The sequence below is a fragment of the Ipomoea nil genome, unplaced genomic scaffold (assembly GCF_001879475.1).
Source record: "Ipomoea nil cultivar Tokyo-kokei standard unplaced genomic scaffold, Asagao_1.1 scaffold0415, whole genome shotgun sequence".
Classification (NCBI taxonomy): domain Eukaryota; kingdom Viridiplantae; phylum Streptophyta; class Magnoliopsida; order Solanales; family Convolvulaceae; genus Ipomoea; species Ipomoea nil.
This window is the reverse complement of record NW_017616843.1, coordinates 2,085,490-2,109,963: the sequence shown is the minus strand read 5'-3', so window position 1 is coordinate 2,109,963 and position 24,474 is coordinate 2,085,490. Positions and strand designations below refer to the sequence as shown.

At 33.5% G+C, this 24,474-nt stretch overlaps 1 long non-coding RNA gene and 1 other non-coding gene across 2 annotated transcripts; one reads left to right on the top strand and one right to left on the bottom strand.

Moving 5' to 3' along the window:
* Nucleotides 1-1,743: 1,743 nt before the first annotated feature.
* Nucleotides 1,744-17,980, bottom strand: LOC109172285. Its single transcript, XR_002052716.1, has 3 exons — nucleotides 17,882-17,980; nucleotides 13,651-13,655; nucleotides 1,744-1,765 (listed from the first exon to the last, which is right to left on the bottom strand). It is a non-coding gene; the product is annotated as an uncharacterized LOC109172285 (long non-coding RNA).
* On the top strand, nucleotides 9,232-9,303 carry TRNAM-CAU. The gene has a single exon. It is a non-coding gene; the product is annotated as a tRNA-Met (tRNA).
* Nucleotides 17,981-24,474: the final 6,494 nt, after the last annotated feature.

The following is a 24,474-nucleotide window of genomic DNA, read 5'->3' as shown; positions in this document are numbered from 1 at the left end:
TCCAATTCGCAAAAGTGTTTTAACTTTTGAACATCCTCTTCAGTTGTAAGCCTATGCAAACACATATTCTTTGTTAAACGAAGAACTTCACAGTTATTCCACAAATAAGATGAATTAATACTGGCTTGTACTATATCTTGTCTTGTGCCTTTCAGAATAACTGGTAGTATTTGTTGAAAATACCACCCAAGACAACTGCTTTTCCACCAAATGTCATTTCTGAACTTTTTGAATTTGAGAAACGCATTATGTCTCTCATTGTCCTATCCAATGCTTCAAAACAATGTTTGTGCATCATAGGAGCTTCATCCCATATGATCAACTTTGCTTTTACGATCAATTAAGCAAGTGGACTACCTTGATTAATGTTGCAAGTAGAGTCTTCATTCACAGCAATCTAGTGCACTTAGACGATTGTTTATCTCATTTTGAGTGTCATAAATGTATAACTATGCAAATTTCGATCTGAAACCTGATTCTGGGAGCAAACTTCCGATTAGGTGAAAATTTTGCCCATGTAACCGAAACACTGGTGGACCACTTCTATGGTTAATAGTGATATCAATTTTTCCACCCATGGAAGTAAAGAAAAACATATTGTTATATATCCGAATATTTTGTAAAAAATGTATACTCTTATCGTCGTTATTAAAAAAAAAATCCAAATAGTGCAGCCGGTGGAGTGGAAGTAGGAGACAACTTTATCTTCCCATAAGTACAACAAAGAGAAAACCAACTTGAGTCTCCATAATTTTTTTTTGTTTATTCTTTCTTCCAACCAAAACAAAGCATCACAATGCTCACATGAATATGTTTGATCACCAAAGTCCAAATTAGTACCTAAAAATATAAAAATTAAAATGTAGAACGGATTCTTAAGATAAATGTAATAAATTTATATACTAAGGCTGACCACATCCTAAACAATTCAAACTCCCCTTTGCAAAGTGATGTGGCAAAGCCACTTCACCATTTTTCATTTTTTTTTAATTCAAAGGGATTTGCAAATTTGCTATTTCAGCAAATTTGCAAATCCACCGAAAAAGCTGTCGCGGCAGCTTTTGTACTTTTTATTTTTATTTATTTTTCTTTACTTTTTAATATTCTAATGTAATTAATAATATTATTTTAATATGTTGGGTCCACTTTTGAAGGTTGATTGAATTTGCAGGGGTATAGTGTGAATAGTAGATGATTTGTAAAATTGGATGATGTGAAAGTGGGGGACCCATTTTTTTAGAGTGGGAGATGTTTGCAGGGATAAGTTCAGCCTAACCATTCTAAATATTGGGCATTGAAGTTGAAGCATTAATGACATTGTCAAACTCAGGCATCAACAAACGATTCACTCCTACATTTTCTTGCCCAAAGGTGGGGTGAGCAGCGCATGAACCTGAAGAATTTTCTATTTTACACATTTTTAAATGAAACATAAAAAAATACTAAAATTCTATGGATTTATTATATAGAAGATATTGGCTTTTCTCATTGATATATGTTTATTATATATGAATACGGAAACTGCAGTGCTAAATATTTGCAACTCTAGCTATTCATAACGAAAGAAACATATCTTATTGGTTTTTAGGCTTAAAAAAAAAAAAACATAACGAAATGATAATTAGCAAAGAAAAATATCCTTTTGTTTGTTAAGTTTACATTTAATTCTGATTTCGATCTCTTTGGCGGAAGAAGTTTGTTAGGGAGTAATAAATTCTGAATTTCAAAAAGGCCGCGCCAGGGCTTCCATTAACGGCTACTACTACTACGCCGCTTTAATCCCACCGGAATTAGGGCTCCGTTGTACCATTATGGCTCTGTTTGGCAAATTTAGCTGAAAAACTATAAGCTAGGAGCTGAAATATGAAAAGCTATAAGCTCGGAGCTGAAAACTAAAGAGCTATTAAGCTAACTGTTATGATTGAAAGTATTTAGTAAAATTAGTTTTTTGATAAGCTGATAAATGTAAAAAGACTAAAAAGGACATTTTCGTAAAATTTAAATTAGTTTGTTTACATATTAAAATTTAACATTTTGAAATAAAACTATTAGCATAATCATGATCTAGCATCTCATAATGAAGTAGCAATATTGTTGCAAATCTAATAATAATAATAATAATAATAATAATAATAATAATCTCTTCAATAATAATAATAATAATAATAATAATAATAATATTAATAATAATAATGATAATAATAATAATAATCTCTTCAAAAATAATAATAATAATAATAATAATAATAATAATAATAATAATAATAATAATAATATTTGCGGTGAAAGTTACGGATAAAGGAGAAGAGAAAAAAGGTTTTAATTGGGGAGGGTAAATTATGTCATTCCTTTAAAATAATAAGGATAAAGATATAAAAAAAAAAAAAAAGTTAGGAAGCTAGGAGCTTATTTTGAAACGCTACCTTAGGTAGCGTTCCAAAATAAGCTCTTATCTTAAGCTAGGAGCTTATTTTAGGAACATTACCAAACAGAGCTTATAGCTTATTAGTAGCTTAAAATAAGGTATAAGCTCCTAAATAAGCTCTGCCAAACAGAGCCAATATATATTCGTAAAAATTAAATCCATTGTACTAGTTTTGATGAGATTATTTTTCAGTAAAATAAATCTCTATTTTCGTTCATATATATTTTGTATATATATTATTTTTTATTTTGTACCAAAATTGGTTGGAATTAATTTTTAAAAAAATTAAATTTCATATTTGTGTATATATATATGAATTAATTCTCAAAATGGCCCTCCAACTATAGCCTTTTCTCAAATGAGTTAACTTTTAATTGCACCCAGAGTAGTCCCCCAAGGTTGAATTTTAAGTCAAAATGGTCCTCCGTTAGCTTTGGTGTTAAGTGAGTGTTAAAATGAAGGGCAAAAGGGACAATTTATATTGTTTGTTGTTTAGACCTTTGCCCCGCCCATTTTTATTTTTATATTTAAAAAAAAAAAAAAAAAAAAGCTTAACCCTTTTGAAATGGTATTCTCAATTTCTCATGGCTAACAAAAACACTATGAAACGTGAAAGTCATACGTTGAAATGTGGGACAATATTGGGAGTGGGTGGGACAGACCAAGACTAAGTTTAAAACATTTGACAAACATAAATATGGAAGGGGCTACCTTTTTACCTGGGTGGAATACTTTTGATATACATATATGTATATATATGTATTCCATATGGATCTTGTCTTTTATATAGGTTGATTAATGGATCACTCCCATTCGCACTCATTTAATTCACCTCTGCTATATACCAATGTCATGAAAGAATCTAATCTTAATGTTACAACAACATTGTACATGCATGTACTACCACTACATCCCTCATTGTTATAATAATAATAATGCTATTATTATTATTAGTAATATATTAAACCAAGTAGTTAGCAGTTAATTTTTTAAAAAATAAAAGGAGGTGTGTGAACGTGGATGCATGCATAGCACTACGTGAAATGGAGTACATGGAATCATGGCCTCTAATTACTTCCTAAACTTTAGCATTGTTGCTTTTCTCTTTCACTATAAATATGTGGCTTTTGTTTATTCATAATCATCAAGTGAAGTAATAAACATTAACTTCTATTCCTCTCTCTCTCTCTTCTCAATATATAAATATAATATATAGATATTATATTTAATATATATTATAGATATATTATATTATATTTAATATATATTATATTAAATATATTATATTTAATATATCTTACATTTGGTATCAGAGCCAGTCAACCTTTCAACCCCGAGATATTGTTCGTAGTGAAATATGGCTGCAAATTTCAATATTGTATGGACGGGTCCCAAATTGGACGGAAAACTCGATTACAATTATTGACAAATTATGATGTCCACACATTTGCAAGCTCAAAATCTTTGGAGCTTTGTTGATCCCGGTCTACCCGAAGGAGCTGATGCAGGCGCTATACGGCGAGATAAATTGGCCTTGGGTCAGATTCACCAAAGTGTTCATTATTCCATTTTTGGGCAATTAGCTCGTGCTCAAACAGCAAAACAAGCTTGGGACATCTTAAAGGTGTCACACAAAGGAGTCGATCGGGCACAGAAGTCTAAGTTGCAGTCGTTGAGAAGGTTGTACGATAATTGTGAGATGACCTCTACAGAAACAGTAGATGTGTATTTCACTCGTCTTATTGATATGGTGAATAAGATGAGGTTATACGGAGATACAATTGAAGATGGTGCAGTGGTTGAAAAAGTTCTTCGAACTATGCCGATGAAGTATGACCATGTGGTGGCTTCAATCACAGAGTCACACAAAACTGAGCTCTTATCAATTGCAGAGTTGAAAGGTATGGTAGAAAGTCATATTGACAGGATTGCGTCAAAATCGGAACCACTAGCAGAAGAAGCTTTGAAGAGTCAAGTCACCCTTAATGTGACTGGCACTAATCAAAGAGGTGGAGGATCTGGTAGAGGTCGTGGAAGAGGAAGAGGAGGTTCTGGTGGAAGAGGTCGTGGTAACTTCAACCAAGGAGGAGGACGTGGTAACTCCAACCAAGGAAGAGGTGGAGGTAATACCAAACAAGGTAAATTTCCATTTCATTGCTACAATTGTGGCAAGTATGGGCACAAGATTGCAGATTGTTGGTATAATGAGGACAACAATCGTGGAAATCAAGCAAACATTGCTGAAAACACTGCTGAAAAGTCTGGTGAGAGTTCTGAAACTTTACTTTTAGCCAGCGATAGTTTTTCTGCAGATAAGAACATATGGTTCTTGGATACTGGGTGTAGTAACCATATGTGTGGGAAGAAAGAATTGTTTTCTGAACTGGATGAATCAGTCCGGTCTGAAGTGACATTTGGCAATAAGTCAAAAGTGCCAATTTTGGAAAAAGGTAAAATCTCTATTCAGTTGAAGGATGGTACTCACAATTTTATATCCGATGTGTTCTATGTTCCTGAACTACACCAAAATTTGTTGAGTTTGGGTCAGTTGTCAGAAAAAGGATATAAGATACATATTGCTCAGGGGTGTTGTACTATTGAAGATGCTAAAGGAGTTTTGATTGCAAAGGTAAATATGTCTCAAAATCGACTATTTCCTTTGAAAATTAAGCATACTCTCCTTGCTTGCTTTAATTCTGAAGTTTGTGATGATAATTGGTTATGGCATATGCGGTTTGAGCATTTTCATTTTTCTGGATTACACTATCTTGCGAGAAAGGAACTTGTTTTTGATTTACCTGTTGTGAATGTCCCTGATCGTATATGTGAGATTTGTGTGATTGGGAAGAAACATAGAGATCCCTTTCCCATGGGCAAGTCAAGGAGAGCTACAAAACAGTTGGAGATCATTCACTCAGACCTATGTTCGTTGGAGGTTCCCTCACATGGAGGTTGTAAGTACTTTATTACTTTCATTGATGATTTCAGTAGGAAAACATGTGTTTACTTTCTGAAGCAAAAGTCTGAAGCATGTGATGTTTTCAAACAATTTAAGGCTTTTGTTGAAAAGCAGAGTGGTTATGAAATTAAAATCTTGAGAACTGATAGAGGTACAGAATATATTGCCTGTGATGATTTTATGAAAAAGAAGGGTATTCAACATCAGATGACAGCTAGATACACTCCACAACAAAACGGAGTGGCTGAGAAGAAGAATAGGTCTATCATGGATATGGTAAGGTGCATGTTGAAATCCAAGGATCTGCCTAAACCTTTTTGGGCAGAAGCTGTTGCTTGTGCTGTCTATGTGTTGAATAGGTGTCCAACTAAGAGTGTCCATGATAAGACGCCCGAAGAAGCTTGGAGTGGGAGAAAACCCTCTATCAAATATCTCAAGGTTTTTGGATGTTTGGCATATGCACATGTGCCAGATCCATTGAGAAAGAAGTTGGATGATAAAGGTGAGAAATGCATATTCATTGGTTATAGTGACGCTTCAAAGGCTTATAAACTATACAATCCTGAAACTAAAAAGGTTGTTATAAGTCGTGATGTCACTTTTGATGAATATGGTGCCTGGGATTGGTTAGCTAAAGATGAAAGTTCAGTTGTTATTACTGCTGTTGAAAATATTATTGAAGAGCAACCGATTTCAGATAATGTCCAGTCTCCTTCACAGCCAGAATCGTCAGTTCGACGATCTCAGCGCGAGCGCCACTTACCAGCTCGCTTGCAAGATTATGTTTTGGGTCAAGATAATGACCTGTCTGATGAAGAGATTATTCAATTTGCTCTCTTTGCAGATTGTGATCCTTTAACTTTTGAGAAGGCTGCTACAGAAATTCATTGGCTTAAGGCGATGGATGGGGAGATACGTGCCATTGAAAAAAATAGTACCTGGGAGTTCACAGATTTACCTCCTGGGAAGAAGCCAATTGGAGTAAAGTGGGTTTACAGAACGAAATACAAGTCAGTATATCCAACTTGAAGACGAAGACATTTCTTAAATTGAAGAAGGAAATTGTGATGACCAATATATCCAACTTGGTTTAAAGGAGGCAATGTTATAATAATAATAATAATGCTATTATTATTATTAGTAATATATTAAACCAAGTAGTTAGCAGTTAATTTGTTAAAAAATAAAAGGAGGTGTGTGAACGTGGATGCATGCATAGCACTACGTGAAATGGAGTACATGGAATCATGGCCTCTAATTACTTCCTAAACTTTAGCATTGTTGCTTTTCTCTTTCACTATAAATATGTGGCTTTTGTTTATTCATAATCATCGAGTGAAGTAATAAACATTAACTTCTATTCCTCCCTCTCTCTTCTCAATATATAAATATAATATATAGATATTATATTTAATATATATTATAGATATATTATATTATATTTAATATATATATTATATTAAATATATTATATTTAATATACCTTACACTCATGCAAAATTATATATTCGCCGCCGCTTGCATTCAAAGGATGCCATAATGATTGCATGATTAATTGGCGCCTCTCTGCATGCCCAAATGTACATATATACATGGCAGTAACAAGACAAATAAAGATGATAAGTCAATAGTTGCTCCTAATGAAAAACCATAAAAAGTGTACTAGGGAAAAACTTCTTCCTATATCCTCGTCCTGATTTTGTTAGAGGAAAAATAAGTAATAAAAGATATGGCTTATATTTTGTCTCAAATCAATTAGAATATATTATATCATAAGAATAATAAGTCTAATATATACATGTATTCTTAAGATTTCTCTAGTTTATATGATTGTCTCGAATTTATATGATTTATCTAGTTTATATGATTTTTAAAACAACAAACAATATAAATTGTCCCTTTTGTCCTTCATTTTAACACCCACTTAATACTAAAGTTAATGGAGGACCATTTTGGCTTAAAATTCAATAGTCAGAGGACCACATTGGGTGCAATTAAAAGTCAAGAAACCAATTTGAGAAAATGTCATAGTCGGAAGACCATTTTGGGAATTAAATCTATATATATTTTTGTGTTTCGACTTATTCACCAGCACCAACATTATAATCTAAGATTGGGTCACCTCCCTTTTAAATGAAAGCTTGGGTCAAATCACACTAAAAGATTGAATGTAAACAATTAGCTAGTCTAACTCATAACCTTATAAACTGATATGTTCTCTCTTATTTTATCAAAATATGGACTCTTAACATTGTGTGTGTATAATTGTATGTCACTAAAACATGTTCCTCATTAAATAAGTACACCCACAAGTATAGGAATCTTTACCTTTGACCTCATTTATTAAGTTTAGTTTCACTATAAATCTTGAACATTGCAGGTTACATTGGTGAATTGAAGATGGTAAATGAATGTCACTGACAAATTTGGTTGGGATCGATGCTTTTCACGGGAATATTTTGTTACTAAATTTTATACTAACGGAATGTATGTGTATTTAAGTGACGAAAATAATATAATAAAAGGTAAAATAAAAAAATAAAAAATGCTAAAATCAAAATAATCCAAATCATTCATTTCATGGACGGACATTTTTTTAATTCCTGTTATATATATATATATATATATATATATATATATATATATATATATATATATATATATATATATAGAGAGAGAGAGAGAGGTGTTCAGATGCGATAGACAGCCCCAGGTGCGGTTGTGCGGTTAAAATAGAGCCATTGATTCTACTTAAATCAACGTCTAAGATTACCAAAAATTTTTTTAAAAAAAAACATGGTGGCAATTTGGTATTTTTGCATCTAGGTCAAAATTAAGGTGAGTGGTTTTGTGATTAAAGTGCGTGAGTTTTGTATATAAGGTGCGTGAGTCTTGGCATAACGTGCGTGAGTTTTGTGCTTAACGTGCGTGAGTTTGTGCTTAATGTGAGCAGTTGTTAAAACTTAAAGTGCGTGAGATTTGTTCTTAAGGTGCGTGAGATTTGTTCTTAAGGTGCGTGAGGTTTGTTCTTAATGTGTGTGAGTTTGTGCTGAAGGTGTGTGAGTTTGTGCTAAAGGTGCGTGAGATTTGTGATTAATGTGAGTAGTTGATAAAACTTAAAGTGCGTGGATTTTGTGCTTAAGGTGTGTAAGATTTGTACTTAAAGTACGTGTATTTTGTACTTAATGTGGTATAAAACTTTATCATTCTGCTCAGATCAGCTCAAAATTGTCAACCAACTCTAATCTGCTCCTCTTTACCTTTATACATAGTAACTAAACAAATTACATTCTATGCAGATATATATAAGCAGCTACATACATGCATACTACCTCAATTGTTCCGGTACGGTAATCCCAATCTCTTACCCTTTATTTAGTCCTGCAAATTGGCCTGTATGTGCTTTGTTTTGTGTTTAAGGTGCGTAATTTTTGTACTTAAGGTAAGTTGATTTGTGTTCTTAAGGTACTTTGTTTGTGGGCTTAAGGTGCGTGGTGATTCGTGTACTTAACATGCGCCATGTTAATGCTTAAGGTGCATCCAACCGCACAACAGTACGAAAAGCAACAACCACATCTGAATCCTCCCCCCCCCCCCCCCCCCCCCCTCCCCTCTCTCTCTCTCTCTCTCTCTCTCTATATATATATATATATATATATATATATATATATATATATATATATATATATATATATATATATAAAGGGCAAGGATTCGGTTGGTCAACCGCTCTGCTCTATCTTGTGTAAGTCTTAGAATGTATTGAGATCTTCTATTTATAGTGGATAAAAGGAGATCAGAAGCTGTTGAGATTGATAAACATATATAATAGCTCAACATTCAACAAATCAGAGTGGCGCAGCGGAAGCGTGGTGGGCCCATAACCCACAGGTCCTAGGATCGAAACCTGGCTTTGATAAACTAAAATTGTTTTCTCTGTAGTAAACTACCCAAGTTAAGATTGAATTTTCTGGAAGAGCCTGTAACCAAAGTGGTGAGAATGAGGCAAGGTGGAGGCCAAGGCTTTAAGCGGGTGGGCCATTCTCGTTCGTGCTGGTGGGCCATTATTCTCGCGTTCGGGCTGGGGCAAGGCGGAGGCCAAGGCTTTAAACGGGTGGGCCATTCTCGTTCGGGCTGGTGGGCCATTATTCTCGCGTTCGGGCTGGTGGGCCATTATTCTCGTTTCGGCGGGAAGCAAGCGGAGGCTTTAAGCTGGTGGGTGGCAAAGGCAAGGCGGAGGCATTATTCTCGTTCGAGCTGGTGGGCCATTATTCTCGTTTCGGCGGGAAGCAAGCGGAGGCTTCGTTCGAGCTGGTGGGCCATTATTCTCGTTTCGGCGGGAAGCAAGCGGAGGCTTTAAGTTGGTGAGTGGCTTGGTGGCAAAGGCAAGGCGGAGGCATTATTCTCGTTCGGCGGGAAGCGGAAGCTTCTCGGTCGTTAAATTGGAGTCGTTCGGCGGGAAGCTTTTCGGTCCTTAAACTGGAAGGCGGCACTGCGTGAGGCTGTCTAGCGAAAACCACCTGAGGTTTCTCGGTCCTGGAGAAGGAATTATTCTCGTTCGGCTTCTCGGTCCTTAGATTGGAAAACCAACCTCCTCCAAGGAGGACAGGCTGGTGCATCCTCTACCCACGCTTCTCGGTCCTTAGATTGGAGAACCAACCTCCTCCAAGGAGGACAGGCTGGTGCATCCTCTACCCACTAGTGCCTGATGGGCCGTCCAAATTGAACCACCATTAGGATAACGGACCTCCTCCTAAGGAGGACAGGCTGGTGCATCCTCTACCCACTAGTGTCTGATGGGCCGTCCAAATTGAACCACCATTAGGATAACGGGCTGGTGCATCCTCTACCCACTAGTGTGCCTGATGGGCTGTCCAAACTGAACCACCATCTTTTTTAAACTGTTGGGCCACACAGCCCAATAGAGCCCATACAATAATGAAAAAAGAATTTAGAAAGCTTCCTAATGTAAGGTGTTTTCTGTGTAAGAAAACGGGTACACTGAAGTCATTTTCTTTCCTTTCACATTAATAGGTAGGTTTATCTCACTTTTTTAATCTTTCATTCTATTTTATTCTATTTTTTCTATTTAGGAAAAGCACTTTTACAACCAAATTTTATTTTTTACATTCATCTTCCAAATTTAATTTATGAACCTTCACTTCCAATTTAGATTGCCACCACCTAGTATTCCAGAGAGTGTGGTATGATCTCTTTTGACCTCATAATTCTTTATTTTAGCTTTGCCAGAGTGTGTGGTATGATCTCTTTTGACCTCATAATTCTTTATTTTAGCTTTGTATATGATACCGTGATACTAGGAAAATATTATGGCTTCATGATTCCTACAACCTGGGAAATTTTTTTGAGCAGTTTATCGAAGATTGTTTGTTGGGAACTTCTTAACCAAATTGATATTTTAGAAAACAGACTACAGCATAATTAAAATTGATATTTCAACTATATATGTACCTTGCCAATACCATAGAAACAACAAAAAATAATGTAAGGTCAATATGACGGTTGAGACTTATTGACTCAAGTACTCAGAACACAATCACAAAGAAAGCAGTATCATAAGGGAAAAATTGAAACAAACAAAGCATAAGATCCTTCCTCCCAAAATTAATAATATATTCTTAGAGAAGAGAAGGTTTTGGACATTTAAGAGATTTGGTAAGTTTGTATAAAAGAGTTGGCATATAAGCTAGGAGAATCATCTATGCTTCCATAGTTCCATGCAAGGAAAACAACTACTAAGATATGAGGGATAGATGTAATAATGGATGAAAATTATTTATGGCTCTAATTGATCACCTTTAGGACGGAGCTAAACAACTGAGGGTACATAGGATATGTCTCGAATTCTGAGGTGAACTCTCTGCAAGGTTTTTGAGCAAGTTCACTTCTCGATCTTCAGGAAGTTGTTCGAGAAGTCATTATTGGATATTTCGTTGGTAAAACTCAATAATAATCCTACAAAATAAGGATTATTATTTTACAAAAAAATTTGGGAACGAAAGGGTGAAGGAATGTGGCTCGGGTTTGGTGTAGGTTGTTAGCACAAGTTGAGCGAATAACTCTTTCCTTAAAACCTTATTTGCTACCTCCCACAAGTGATAAGAGAGTTATACCTAGGTTCCCAGGATAAAATGTGCTATGATTCAATGTTTGAGCACCCAAACAAAGAATCTGGCGAACTAGAGCAACATGATGAACACAATTAGGCTACCCATTAATCGAAGACTCCGTAATTGTTGAATTAAACCCACCCAACGGTCGCAACAGGAGACAAAAAGTTCTGGTTGGTTCATGCTAAGTTTGGCATAACTTATGACCGCGACCCTAAATCAAGCCTCCCTCCCCTGCACACAAAAGAAAACCTCCATGCTATACACAATTCACTAAGCTTTAAAAGAGCTCTTGTATAAATAGTGGTGTAAATCCACTTCCCAAACCAATGTGGGACAAAAGCTTCAATTTTTCCCTTCATTTTCCAACTCAATGGGTCTACTTTGAGAATCAATATCTCATTCACCAAATATTTCGTTTTGAGCGTACAATATATCAATCTCTTCATTTTACTACAAAGAACCTGAATCCACTTTGACCCGTTCTAAATCAGAAGTGGACCCCACTGATAATTGCACCACAAAATAGCCACTTAACATGTCATTTTAAGCTATTTTTCCAACAGTCATTATATAAGAATTATTACATATATAATAATTTAGTGTCTTATATTAGACAAGAAATTAAATATTTATAAATGCACTTATATTAGACAAATAAAAAAATCACATAAAGAAGAGTTTGTTCAGTAAAAAGATTGAAACTACTAATATTTCAAGGGTAGGCTAGCAAAGAAATAAAAATAATAAAATCTAATATATATATATATATATATATATATATATATATATATATATATATATATATATATCTACTATACTAATAAGAGCCCAAGAGAGTTAGACCTATAATGGGTAGAAAAAATGGCGGTCAAATTTTTTAATCAAATGAATGCATGGCTCAGATTGATCAGATTTTAATTTTTCCTTAAGATTTCCTAATTTATCCTTAATGAATATGATTATATGTTAACTTTTCCGTTAAATATTATCTTTTTCGTTTAATTTCTGTTAGTTCACCGTTAACTTACTCATTGATTTAAATAAGAAAGGTCTTAGGTTCGAACCTCATCACAATCAAAGTTGGCCTAATTACTAATTAGTACTCTATTTTACTCTTATTAAATTAAATAATAATTTAGTAGCTACAACAAAAAATAATACATATGCATTTTTTAAATTTAGAATTATGTGTCTACAATGTCTTTATTCAAAAAAAAAATTATTCATTATCAATAAATTAAATAAGAGAAATATGCCAAGCACCTTGTGCTCAGATGGCATGTAGTGACCTCTCCCATGTAGTATATTTGAACAGATACTACAATGTAATAGAGTCAGTAGCATTCAAAAAAATAAGAGAAATATTTTCATTAGTTATATTGTATTTATTACTCCAATATAAAAATTCTTTACATTCAAATTCATCAATTGATTATATTCACTACATTGTCTATTATCTTTTTTTTGTGCACTATTTTTTAATTACATATCAAAGTTATAATACAAAATAATGTTATGTATTTATTTACCAAGTATTTTATTAATAAAATGAAAAAATTTTAAAAATATAATTAATAAAGCCAATCATATTAACTACTTGAGGGATTTGTTAACAAAGAGAGTATTCAAATCACACAACAAATTGAAGTGAGAATTACCTCGCAATGTCCTTGTTTGACAATCAGCAATTAGCGGTTAGCGTTAGCGGATTATATTAGCGAATTTGACCAGCGAATTATAAACGGTTGGTAAAAAGATATTTGAAAAAATTAGTTGTTTAGATTAACATGTAAAATGACCTAAGGATATATATATATATATATATATATATATATATATATATATATATATATATATATATATATATATATATATATATATATATATATATATATATAATTGTTTTAAAAAAATAAATAAAATAAAAATATAATTAAGCCAATCATATTAACTACTTGGGGGATTTATTGACCAAAAGAGTATTCAAATCACACAACAAATTGAAGTGGGAAACTATCTCGCAATGTCCTTGTTTGGCAATCAGCAGTTAGCTCTTCAATATTAGTATATATTTAATATTTTATGTCCTAATTTTTATTTGCTCTCCTTTATGTCCCGTATTTGATTTTAACCATACCTATGCAATTACTCTATTGACAATTATAATCAATTTGCTTGACTATATTATCTTGCATTTGTAAACTTAGAATTGCATATTTAAATAGGCAAATTTAACATTAAATTATCTATGCGTGAACAATGGCAATATAATCTTGGCTTGATATACTTTAAAGTACTTATTCAAAAAAAAATAAAAAAAAAGACATTGGGCATTATCCCAATTGCGCAATGCGCGTAAAAAAACTAGTTAACGAGATAAATTATATAAAGGTTATACCCATCATATTAAAATCCTAATTCGATTAAAGTTGGCCTATCAATCATCATCATACTAATATACTAAAATTCTAACTGGTTTGAGATTAACTTAGGTTTTCCCAATCATACTAAAATTGCTAAACATAATAACTAACTTGCTAAACATAATAACTAACTAATACTATATAAGCCCTTCATCATTCTATAATTTTCTTCATCATTCTATAATTTTCTTTCATCATTATACAAGCTATTTAGATATAATAATTAATCATGTTTACCAAGGTTGCTATGCTGATTTGGTTGTATTGTCTTCTCCTACAAGCATCAACTTTATATTATTTATATTACTTCAAAAATGGCAACTTTAGAATCCTATTTAGGTTTATGGGTTTCATTACAGCTTTTCAACTTATCCTGATTATCCTTTACACCTTGTTCAATCTCTCTCTTGAATGGATCAACAATGAATACATTGATGATGATGATGATAGCAGTGACGATGATGACGATAATGATGTCGATGATAGCGATGACGATGACGATGACGATGACGACAATGATAGCGGTGATAATGATGACGACGATGATAGCGATGACGATGATGACAATGATAGCGGTGACGATGATGACAATGATAGCGGTGACAATGTCGACGATGATAGCGGTGATAATGATGACGACGATGATAGCGGTGACGATGATGACGATGATAGTGGTGACGATAGTGACAATAGTGACGAATGGGTAAGACTTAAAACTGGATGTGAAAAATATGATGAGTAAAATGGTTCCATAGTATAACTACTCTTTCTTATATATAGTTAGAAATTATTCGACTTGTACGGATTATATTATTAGATAGATTTTATTATTACATTTGTTCCGTAATTGTGGTTGTTATTTTTTATAATTCTATTTTTAGAAGTAATCCCTCAATTATTTGAGATTTGTTTAATAAATGTTCATTGAAGTTGAGTTTGAATAATTTGATTGCGGAACCCAATTTTTTTTTTTTAAATAAAGAAAATATTTTTAATAAATTAACAAACAAATATGCTGAGCACATAATCCTGTAATGTACTTTACAAGAAGTTTCTACTTTTAAAAATTGAACAAGTATAAAAAGGCAAGTAGAAAAATAATCTGACAGAGAGGGTTTTTAATTAAGAAACTGGCACCAAAAAATTGCATTAAAAAAAAAAAAAGTTTCTTATACAAAGTTTATAAGGAACAGATTAAAGCTACATTGGCTCTTTAAAGTTTTAACAGCCAAACAAGTATTCTATGGCCCTGTAAATAAGTCTGTATACACTAAAGATGGCTAAAAAAAAAAACAAGAATGCCTGTATATGTCACCAACAGTTGGCCGGAACAATTATGAGATTACTAATAATGGCCTTGGCCCTTTTCAGAGTTATCAAACTAGGAAGCTGTAGATTTGCTTTGTTATATATATAATATATGCAGATTTGGTGTCAATTCTTTTGCTCTGTACTTTGATCACACCATATGTGCCTAGATTTGGTGTCAATTCTTTTCACAAGTCTTTGGGTAAAATAATTAGTTATAGATTGTTGTTGCTATGTATAATTAACCCAAAGGAAATAAACATACTATCTAACCCTTCTTATAATCTTATTTCCTTCCAGTATGACAAATATGTCATCTTCCGAAATTATGGCAACCTTCTATAAACGTCACCTTAAATTATACTCCGTATCTTTTACATATACTTTCTTATCTGGATTGTATGTGTGTTTCAAAAGAATCATAACACGCAATTTTTCCCCTTCCCTGTACAATCCAACTAAATAATCAACTTATCAATACTTCAATTCAACCCACTACTCCAAACTTTCTCTCTAAATTCCAAAATGAAGTGCAAAAATGAGCAAACAATAATTTGGTTAATAGTATAGTGAATAGAAAGATAGCCTAAGCATCAGCCATATAAAACAGAGAAAGATTCAAACTCAACAATCAAGTCATCTATGCCAACAACATCTGCTGCTAACTTTTCACATTTAGTATCCATAAAAGGATCAAATTAGCATCACAAAAAATATGTATGCATAATATAATCACAACCCTAATTTCCCCTAAACTCAATAAAGGATCAAAACTGCTAAATTTTACATATATAGTACGTACCTAATCCTAGGCTTCCAAATTATTCCGACACTCTTCCATCATATCATTTCCTCTCTCGCCTGCATCATTTCTAAACTAAATAATAAAAACAATTAATGTGAGATGGAAATAAAAACAAAGCAAAGCTTATAGGGTGTGATTAGTAGAACCCAATCATCTCTGCCATTCCATTCACTCTGTGAAGCAAATTAAAGCTAAGCTTCTAGTCTATATATGTCTCTGCTTCACATATAAAGCCTTCAACAAAAATCATACAATTTCCATCACAATGATACAAACCAAATCTTATGGCTCACAAAACCCATACACACACAGTTCTCCCCTCCATTTTTTGCTATGAAAGCCAAGCATTTCCTCCAACAATTTCCCACATCGAAATTAGAGCAGAAATATTTTCCCTTAATAAGGCCGTAGCTAGAAGAATTGCTTGCTGGGCTTGGTAGCACGAGCCTGTAACCTGAGTGGGAGCATTAAGATGGTGGAACAGTTGGCCATTCCTTGAAGGTTGGGCCTTGGTTGCAATTTACTGGCTTGCCCGTTCCAAGTGGTGAGTTGTGCCGTGGATTCTCTGCGAAGGTAGAGGCTTCTCGATCCTTAGATTGGAGGGCACTGCGTGAGGCTGGCTTCACAGAGCAGCGAAAACCTCCTCCTCTCTACAGTGGAAGGATAACGAGCCAGTACATCCTCTACCCACTAGCCCTGGACCACACAGCCCAATAGAGCCCGTACAACAATGAAAAGATGATACACATTCTCCGGATCCTGTATAATGGTTGGCCAGGCCAGTCACTATTTTGTAACCACACAAGCAAACTATCAGTGGCATTTGGAGCCCATCGAACCACAAAGACTAAATAAGTATTCAACACTTATAGATAATCCATATATTTTTTTTTAAGTGTCAATTAAATTTTAAATACCTTTTGAGCTAAATTATATTGTTGAAAGTGTAAAGCAAACATTCAACATATGTAAAGTTCATCTCTTCTAGGTATGTATTTCTGCATCATCAACCTACACATCAAAAGATAGTAAGATAATGTATGTATGTCATTCTTAGAAAATAGGCTTTTTTCTAAAAAGCAAGCCTCAATTTGGAGCTTCTAGAAAATTAGATTTCTTTCTCTCATCCTTAAAATACCATACCCCCTATCACTATCAACTTCATATGCAATTATGTTAGAAACTAGAATTATTGGTTACCCTTAAAACAAGAAAAGCACCTAGGAGACCCCATGTACAGAGAAATTATAGATTGTAGCACTTAAAAGAGCACAGCAAACACTTAAGATATAAAAGAGAAATCAAATTATTCAAATATTAATATCAATTTGTTCTCTTTTTTTAAAAGAATTCATATTAACAATGTAAGTGTTCATATGCAGCTCTCTCACAAATTGATATTGCTTTTAACTCCAGCCTGCTAACATTTAGATCATACACAAAATTAAAGATCATACAAAATGCATATTCCCAAGTAGTTCACTTCACCAAATTAAAATAACAAACAAAAACATACAATTTAGGAATTAAAACAAACACAAAACATGCATTTTGTTAATCACAACCCATTAAACTGCAGTGGTAAATATTTGCAATTCTAGCCATTCATTTTAGTGGAAAAAAATCTCAATTTCTACCTTATAATAAAAATCCACAATGTATAACATATCACGGTTTAGGCTTAAAAAAAATTAACGAAATGATAATTAGCAAAGAAAAATATCTAATTCTGATTTGTATTTGGCGGAAGAAGTTTGTTAGGGAGTAATAAATTCTGAATTTCAAAAAGGACGCGTCATGGCTTCCATTAACGGCTACTACTACTACGCCGCCTTAATCCCACCGGAATTAGGGCTCCGTTTTACCGTTATAAGTAGGTGTCGCTGCCCTCACTTCCAAGCATCTTCTGCACTTTCCGTTGTTTATGCGGCGGCGCTAGCTTCTCTGTTGAGTTTCTCCTCCGCCATTAACGAAGAGCGTGCAGTGGATGTGCAGTGGATAATAACCTCTCTGATCTTCTTCAACAACAACCAACATGGCGGATCACTCTGTTTCTACCGTCCTCTCCCTCTCTCTACACCCATCTCCGGGAATTTCTCGTTCCCAACCAATGAAGTCGCCCGGCGTTGATCTCTGTCCCTCTGTTTGGTGTTTCAACGCCGATCAAAAACCGCCGCTTAATTCTGCCCTACCCAACCTCCAAGAACTCACCTTTATGCTCTTGTCGCCATCAAATCTTTCAAAGCCCTCCTCTGATCTTGATCTCTTTCCCGTTGCCGCCACATTTGAAGATTTCTTGGAGGACAAGAATCACTGGATAAAGAAGCGTCTGAGTTTAAGCGATGTGAACGGATCGTCGAGGCTGTTGCTGGGTAAGGATTATGTGAGGAAGTGCATTCTGCCATGGATGGATGAGGAGAAGCGGGCCGCTTGTCAAAGCAGGGAAGGATTGGGAGTGAAAGTGTGGGATTTGGATACCATTTCGGAACACGAGCTGAGCCTGAAGCAATGGAAGACAGGGAGCTTTCTGCTAACAAGCAACTGGTGTCTGGAGTTTGTGAAGCGAAGAAATTTGAAGGAGGGTGATAGCATTGGGTTGATGTGGGACTTTGAAAAACTTGGCTTCTTCTTCCACAAGTTTAATGCCCAATCTTGAAAAACTAGGGTTCTGATCTTCTGCTAACCACCAACTAATCTGATCTAGTAGTTATTGTGCAGTATCAGTGATTAGCTGACTGAAATGAGAGGATTCTCTGAACTCTTTCCTCGATATGATATGACTTTAGTCTTTAGTAAATAATATTCACTTTTATTTTTGCATGAGAAATTTGTTATATACTCTGTATATTTTGTTTCATTTGGTTACTGTTACAAGTCTAAAGTCTTTATATTTTCCATTTAAAAACCAAATTAAATTTAGAGACTATTGCATACCTAAAATATTTCTATATATAATAAAGCAGAATCAAGGTGAAAAAATTTTCCCTCCATTTGATGCATTTGAGAGTTATGGAATATCAAGGGTTTAGGAACTTCATAAAAAAAATCATAAATAATTAAATAAAGATGAAGAAAATCAAAGTGAATAACAATAAGAAAGAGTTTAGTGTAGTGGAGAGTAATTCACAAAATTAATTTGAGTAATAATTGTTGATCCATAATTAAAAATTAACATTGCAATACTTATGTTATGTTTCTAAGAGCATCCAATTAAGGGATTTTGTTCACAGTTTTTTTAGAAAAAATGACAACTTAAAAGAGAGAGAGGGAGGAGAGAGGAGTAGGGTGCTCCTATAAAGACCCAAGTTTTTTCGGAGTTTGTGGGTCTCGCCAAGAGAGAGAAGGAAGTTTGCAGGTCAAATTTTTTTTTTCAGCTTTGTTTTTTTTTTTTTTTTCACATTTTTGTCTCTCTCTCCTCTATCTTATTTGGCACCTAAAAACTTGTGCTAAAAAACTTATCTATTGAGGATGCCCATATAAGCATTTATTTCCACGCCAATTGCAAATGACATTAGCAAAGTATGAATACGTTAATTGTGTTCACATTCACTGCAATAAATAAAACATTCTTAAAAATTTCAATAACCACATGTTTCAATATTTACATGAACATCTACACCTACTTCAACATTATAAATAAGTCATCATCCACAACCAATATAATACTACAATTATGTTTTGGTCGTGGTTGGAATTAGGAGGATGATTGGGACTAGAATAAGGAGAAGAATATTTTTGGGAGCTTAGATCTCCTATAGAGCTTTATACCGTGTGATCTAGGGAAGATGAATATTTCTGGGAGCGAAAGAACTCAGGTAAATTTTTCTGTTTCCACGGTCATTAATTCCTTTGCTAATTTAGAATATGTTAAAAATTTAATTGATAAATTTGTTAAATTAATAATAGTCTGTGCATCGCACTGGACAATTACTAATTTAAATCATATGACATGATTAAACTACTTAGACAATTTTTTGTTAATTAGATATTTCAATGAACTGATCAGATGGTGCAATAATTTTTGTGATTATCATTACATATAAAATCTTGAATTTACTTATCAATTCAAGTATGCTCTATTTTTCATATTGTTTAAAAAAAAAATTTACATTCCCCTTATATTCGAAATATTAATAATATAAAATAGAAACAAATGTTTAAATTTCAATGAGTTAATCTATGTAAATTGAAGCAAGTAGAGAGACATACCTTAAAATCAAATGTTATAGTAAAATAATTGGGTTGCCATTTTTTTATTATTCTCCCTATAAATAACTTCTGCAGTTGTGTATAATGATTTTTTAAATAATTTTATTTTTGTTATAAATATGTTTTTATTGTGGCCATTATTAGTATTGATTGATTATGTAACGGTTAAGTGATTAATGGCTGCACTATATCTTCCGTTACATTTGTATATTATATATAGATGTGTTATGGTTGTATGGAAGATAGAGATGTATGAATAAGATATACTCTTGCATTGTGTATTACTTTCTCTCCTTCTCTATTACTTTTCTTTCTACTATTTCTTTGATCAATGAGCTATTCTTTGAGCAATGAGCTAATGGGTTACAACACGTTATCAGCAAGCTCCCATTTTTTTTTCTCCGGTGGACGGTATGATTCTTTTTCATAGTTACTGAAAACCTTCTTATCCTTGCTTTGCTTCACTATCTGTATATGAATATCTGTAGTGCTATATTCAATGCCTTTCATGATGAAATGCAAATTTTTCTGTTGATTAGTTCTTTCATTGCAAAATACTGGCCATACTGGTATGAATCATTCCATACTGGCTGGATCTAATTACTAAAACAGATAATCTGGTTAAAGCAAGATGTAAAAATATGACTTGTATCATAGTCCATGATGGATCTCTATCTTGATACCCTTTTTTTAAATTCTATTTATGAAACTCCATGGTGTTCATGGATCTGTTTTTTTTCGAAATATCAATTTTTCTTAATAAACAAAAACCCAGAATACCGATTCAATTTTTATTATTGTTTGATTTCATAAACAAACAAAGGAATTAATAAACAAAAACAAATTCTATCATTTTTATTATTGTTTGATTTCTGTGTACCTTGAATTGGGTTACACTGCAATTTAGAATGCCTTGATTAGAATTGCATTTTTATGATTCACTCGCACTTGACTTTTGTTTGCCATCTGCGTCGCATCACCACTGCTTCCACCATAATTCTTCAATCGCAACTGGCGTCCAGCGATCTGCCTTCGACTGTGGTGGTTGCGAATCGAGCTAGGGTGGCGTTTTACAGTCGTTTTTTTTGCTCTGTTTTGCACTGAGAATATTGATCCTTTTGGGATGATGATAATTGGCAGTTTCGTATATAAGGTTTTGCTCTCCAATATTGACCCTAATCCAGTGATTATTACTAATATTAGAGGTGCAAGTACTGTGTCTAATCTAAATTTGCCAACTCCTACATGTTGTAATAATAGTGCCAAGGTTGTTTGTGCTACGGCTAAGCTTTGTATGTGCTTAATAATGATATTAATGTTTCTTTAATGTATCTCATCATGTTCTGTGCGTACCATATCCATGCTACTCCATATTTATTATAATGTATGTGTGCATGACTCAAAACACAAACTAAGTCTCATGTTGATTAGAATATGGTACAATTATTTGCTATAGGTCATATTTAATGATGAGATTTTTTCTTAAATCTTAATCGGAATTTACATAAATGCATGTAATATTTGCCTAGAAATGAAACACTTATTATATGACCGTCCTTGAAGGATCGTCTTGATCAACAAGTGATTATAGTCAAAATCTTAAACATAGCATTGCCCAGAAGGTGAATTCATAGCACTAGTTATATGATGATAGCACTAGGATAATTTCTATGACTAATGTCAAATTGACTTGGAAGTCAATCATTATTTGTCCAAATTCATACATATTGGTGGTACTAGTTTTTATATGACATGCCTATTGAATCTTGAATATCTCAAATTGAGTATCAAAACAAAATAATAGTGCATATTTTCAATAAAATTTTGCCCAGAGGTAAACACTTATATCACTAAGTTTTTTTGACACCTTTTGGTCTAAACCATCAGTTATGAACAATTTGATCTAAAAGGATCTATAGCCCCTAAGTAAATCCCTGAATGATATTTGGTGTATGCAGATCTCATTGTCAAAAATGATGGTCATATTATTGCCCATATTACGACATTTTTTTTTTTATATATTGGCTATTCATGTCAATTTTGAATTTTGTGAGAAGGCAATATTACTCTACTTGTTTCTCTCATTGTCATGAAACAACTATTTAAGATAGACAATATCATTTTTTTAAAACCAAAGTTCAAAATCTTAATACAACTTTATCCGGAAAGCAAATTAAGCAATTTTGGAGGAAATATTTTGTTCGGGACCTTCAAAATTAAAAAACCAATATGTCGATCCACTACATATCGCATACGCTAGTACAAGATGCATTTCCCTATCTGCGTTAATTTTTTTTAGTATGCAACCCTTCTAGCTATATCACATCATGAGAAATCAACAGTGATGTTGGTTGCATTATAAGATCTTTTCTCGGCATTAGGGGGAGATTTGAAATTTCTAATTAATTAAATGCCGAGAAATTGATAAAAATCTTCAAACCCATGTACTAGCCTTATAGAACCAGAAGTTCAGACATTGAACAAATTATCTGCTAGAAATCTCAAAGAGTGACTAAGTCCATAAAAAATATTTCATATATATTAAGAGCAAGGTTGTAAAAATCCCGCCTAGGCACCGAGTAATCGGCGCCTAGGCACTAGGCGCCCATAGGCCGTGGCGATTTCCGCCCTAGGCTCCCGCCTAGCGTCTAATTCAGCCGCCTAGCGCCTAACTCGTCCGATTACGCCGAGTTAACTCGTCAATTTCTGTCGAGTTAACTCGATACTTTCCATTTATATGTCGAGTTTTCCATTTATATGACATATACATATAATATGTCATATATACACTCGTAGACTAGTTTGATACTTTCAATCTTTGGATGATTGAAGTATTTGGGTATTTCATTTGAGTTTTTTTTTTTTTTTAATATTCTTTTGATGTTATGACTTATGAATTGTCATTATGTCATTTATTTGGATGTGTTATTTGATTGAATGTTGAAAACAGCCTCATTAAAATTGTCAAATTGCAAGTCTGCTACTGTTTTTTTCGCGACCGCCTAGCGCCGCCTAGATTCCGCCTAGGCGCCGACTAGGCCGCTTAGGCGCTAGGCGCTGCCCGGGCGCCCGACTAGCGCCCAGCGCCTATTGCAACCATGATTAAGAGTTGAAATCTCCAACTAGGACTAAATATTTCTACCATTATGCAGGAAGCATATATTGGTTTAAGAATTTACAAAACTAGATCTAGTATAGAAATTTCGTCACTCCAGAAATATAGAAATTTTATCCTGAAGATATTCGTCTAGAAGGCGAAAACCCCCAGTAAAATTGTAGGTGCACCAAACAACTAAAATACTGGGGAAGCGGAACAACCAAATTCAAATAATCTTGGGAAATGCCATATATTTGGTTGATACAAAATTTCCATGTGTATAAAAGATATCTACAAAGCTGTTATAGTTGTCAACAACATATTTTGCCTCTATTGCTCATAAATACTTAAGTCTGGATCCAGAAATGAAAATAGTAGTATAACGCCTGCAGCGTGCTAACTGTTTTCATAGAAAATAGCAATTAAGGTATACAAATCAGAATTCGCTAATAAAAGGCGAGTGGAGGGTTTTCGCAGAGACCCAATATTAGTCATGGCTTTATATTCCGCTATTCAATAAAACTAGCAGTAAATAAATTAGATATGTAGCTAATAGTTATAGTTATCACATATTTATATGGGTAATTTGTTACTTATATTTAAAATCCTTGATGGATTTTCTCAAAATGTGATGAATGAAAATCACAAAATAAGAAGTATAAAAGTTAGTAAGTTACTAACTATGATCTTTTAAATGTATTTTCTCCCCCATAACAAAGTATGAAAATATATTATCATAAACATGCCTAGTAATGTTATATGTGATTGGGAAACTCAAATATTGTTTCCTCTTGAAAATATCCTAAATATATCATCTAGTTTATCTTGAAAATCCCTAATGGATTTATAATTCTCGAAATGAGGATTTATTTAAGTGTTATTATTTACTCTTTAAAGAGTTGCAAATGTGGTTATTATCCTCATATAGAAGGAATAATATGTACCATTATGTGCTCAATAAAGAGTTGATAATGAACTTATTTATTATCTCAGTCAATATTTATGGTGTAATCATCAATGAAATATGTAAAGAGCTTGATGATGTTAAGTTATGAGATAAGATAACGAATAGTAAATCAAGGTACAAATACTCGTATTGATGCTTTTTGGCATG